Source organism: Durio zibethinus, chromosome 10 (assembly GCF_047325235.1).
Source record: "Durio zibethinus cultivar Kanyao isolate XHJ-2024 chromosome 10, ASM4732523v1, whole genome shotgun sequence".
Classification (NCBI taxonomy): domain Eukaryota; kingdom Viridiplantae; phylum Streptophyta; class Magnoliopsida; order Malvales; family Malvaceae; genus Durio; species Durio zibethinus.
Genome location: NC_143171.1, coordinates 9080618 through 9084560, shown reverse-complemented (window position 1 = coordinate 9084560; position 3943 = coordinate 9080618).

Below are 3943 nucleotides of genomic sequence, written 5' to 3'. Positions count from 1 at the left end.
AACTGCCTCTAGTAGGTCCAGTTGGATCGACTTTGACCAATCGTTGATTGGTTCGATTCAGGTAAGATTTTTTTTATTTATTTTTTTAATATATTTTTTTTAATTGCTATTATTTAGTTAAGCATGCTTAATTTTTTTTATAGCATAAATGTTTTTTTTATATTAATAATAATAGTAAATAACATTAAATAATAATAAATAAAATTAAATCTTGATAATTTTAAATTCCATTAAAAAAAAGATGAAAAAACTTAAAATAAACTTTATAAAAAAATAAAATAATAATAACTAAATAATAATAATAATAATAATAATAATAATGAAAAATGATTTAAAATTTTTTAATTTTGTTCTTTAAATCATAATAAAATAAAATAAAATAAAATAAAAATAAAGTAGAATAATAACCAAAAAATGTTAAAAAAAACATTAATCTAAAAAAGTGATAATGAAAATAAAGTGATAAAAATTTTTCTCTACCTAGATGATGTAGGGAATTCTTTTAAAAATAATTACGCCTAGATGTTGAGGAATTATTAAATAATAATAATACTAAAATTAAAAAACCAATAAATAATAATAATAACAATAATAAATTTTCATAAAAAAGGAAATATATAAAAAATTAATTTTCAAAAATTATAAAAACCAAACTTGCTTCAAAAATCCACCTAGGTGTTGGGGATTTTGAGAAATGTTCATGTTTTCTTTAAATCCTAAAATCATAACCCTAAACCCTTTAAACCCTAAATCTTTTAAACTCTAAAATCAAAATGCTAAATCCCAAATCCTAAATCGAAACCCTAATCCCTCTAAACCCTAAAATTGAACCTTAAACCTCAAACCCTAAAATCAAAACCCTAAACTCAAACTCTAAAATCGAAACCCTAACCTTCCAAATCCTAAAATTAAAATATTAAATCCCAAACCTTAAAATCGAAACCCTAAACCCTAAAAACCCTAAAACTAAAACCCTAAAACTAAAACCCTAAACCCTTTGAACCCTAAAATCTTCCAAATCGAAACCCTAAACCTTCAAAACCCTAAAACTAAAACCATAAACTCTTTGAACCCTAAAATCTTCCAAACCCTAAAATCCAAGCCCTAAAACCCTTAAAATCCTTAAATCTTTCAAACCCTAAAATCCTTAAAATCTAAACCTTTAAAACCCTAAAATCTTTTAAACCCTAACCTTCCAAATCCTAAACCCTTGAAACCCTAAAATCCAAAACCCCAAATCCTTCAAACCATAAAATCTTCAAACCTTAAAACTGTAAAAATCTTAAAACCTTAAAACTCAAAACTCTAAATTCTAAAACTTAAAGCCAAAACCCTAAATCAAAATTCATCAAAACTATAAATTTAACCTAAACCCTAAATTTGGCACGCAACCCTGAATCATCACCCAAAAATCATTCAAACATTAAAACTTCGACCTAAGCTTTACCCAAGACCATTCCAAAATTCTAAGGATACGAGTGAAAATCTCACTTGAAATAATTTGTTCTCGAATACTACTTAGACAATAGGATATTTAAGAAACTTTATTTCGTTAAGTTTTTCATGCAAGTCCTTAATTCGCATTAACAATGGGATTAAAAATAATAAATAAAAAAAATATAAAATGAGATCTTAAATATAAATAGTCATACCTAAACTCGGCCTAAATGTTGGGGAGTCAGGGTGGTCTTATTATATTTAAGAATTCAATTTCAAAATTACATTTCATCATCACGCGTAACATCTATTGATGCATATAGTTATTGTTGATTGCATTCAATTCACATATTTATGCCTTTAATTATTGTTTGTTGTTTGATAATACCATCACTGGCATTTTTGCATAAAAAATGTGTTTAATTTAAAAATGTAATAAAAAAAATAACATTCCGAGAGAAAAAATTTTTGGTATTCTGCCAAATGTTGGAGAGTCACCAACAATTATCTTTTTCAAAGAATGTTATTTTCATTTTCAAGGAATGTCGTGGTAAATATTAGTCAAAAGAGTTATCTTTAAAGTTTTTCCTAGATGTTGGAGAATTTTAAGATAATTATTTAACATAAAGATTTCCTCGATACTCCTAAATAAAGAATATTGATAAAATTAATTTTCTTTGTTTAAATAATAAAAGGGAGTTATTATTAAATTTCAAGTTGAAACCATCTCATCCAACATAAAAAATAATGCATGATTAATTGGTAGTAATTTATGGACACTATAGGGGTATTAATTCTTTCTCATACGTAATCGACTCTCGGATCCAACCTATTTTCGTAAATCAAAATTTATCTTTTTGATAAACTTTAAACCTGCTTTTATTGTTTTATTAAAATGATAAACTTTTAGGTGGCTAATCACATCCTAAAAAAGATTGGTGACAGTTTTTTTATTTTTCTAAACTTTAAAACTCTTTACGTTTGGTGGTCTTAAAATTGTTACGACAGTCATACCTATTCATTGTATATTTTTTTCATAAAATTTATTTAATTAAAAGTAAAAAATAAAAATGACATCGGATATCTTAATTGGCTTTTTTTTGTAAAATTTATATAATAAAAAGAAAAAATAAAAAAAAATCACAGATGGTTTTATATTGACACCCCATATCAAGTTTAAAATATTCATTTCTTAAATTATAATGATATGGTAGGAAGGGCATTAAGATAAATATGGGATGAGATGTATTATAGTAATTTTTATCAATAATAGTAGGGGGCATTTATGTAATTATGGTTGCAAGAGTATTATAATAACTTTAATCAATTATTGTAAAAGAGGTATTTTAATAATTAAGTTATGAGGGGTATTATAACAAATTTTAGTTAATTATAGAATCAGAGGTATTATAATTAATATGGATGTATGTCATTTAATTGTCAAGCAATTAGAAGAGTATTATAATAATTTCTAAGGGGATTACCTTCATATAATTATATGGATGTTAAAATTGAATACATAACTATGAATAAAGAAGACATTTTCATAATTATGATAAAATGGTATTATAGTAATTTTAATAAATTATCATATGAGGGGTATTTTTATAATTATGGAAAAGAGACTGTTATAGTAATATTGAAAAATGATTATAGGAAAATATTTCCATAATTATGGTTGTATGGACATTATATTAACTTTAATTAATTATGATAAGAAGGGTATTTTAGTAAATATGTTAAGATGGACATTATGATAGTTTTAATTAATTATAAACAAAGAGACATTACAGACAATTTGGATGCATGTAATTAAATTATCAAGTAATTAAAAAGGCATTATGATTATTTCTAATGGGTTCAATTTCATATTATTGTGGGAATTAATTATAAACAAAGAGACGTTACAGACAATTTGGATGCATGTAATTAAATTATCAAGTAATTAAAAAGGCATTATGATTATTTCTAATGGGTTCAATTTCATATTATTGCGGGAATGTTAAAATTTAATGCGTAATTATGAAGCAATTAAAATGATATTTTTGTAATTATTCTTAAAGACTATTATTGTAACTTTGGCCAATTATAATATTTGAGATATTTTCATAATTATGATAAGATGATAATTTTGTGATTACGAATAAAATGGTATCATAATAACTTTGGTAAATTATAATATGAGGGGTATTTTTGTAATTATAGTAAGAGAGGCATTATAATAATTTGGGCAATGATGATAAAAAGGCATTTTCGTAATTATAGTTGTTAGGGCATTATAGTAACTTTGGCTAATTATGATAAAGGAGTATTTTAGTAATTACATCAAAAGGAGTATTATAATAATTTTAGTTAATCATAGAAAGAAAGGGATTACAATTAATTTGGATGCATGTAATTCAATTGTTAAAAGGTTGTTTGTTGTCGTTTCTGTTTTCTATTGTCTATTTTCTTTTTCAGTTTTTTTGAAAATTGAAAACAAAAACATGTTTGGTAGGTTGTTTTT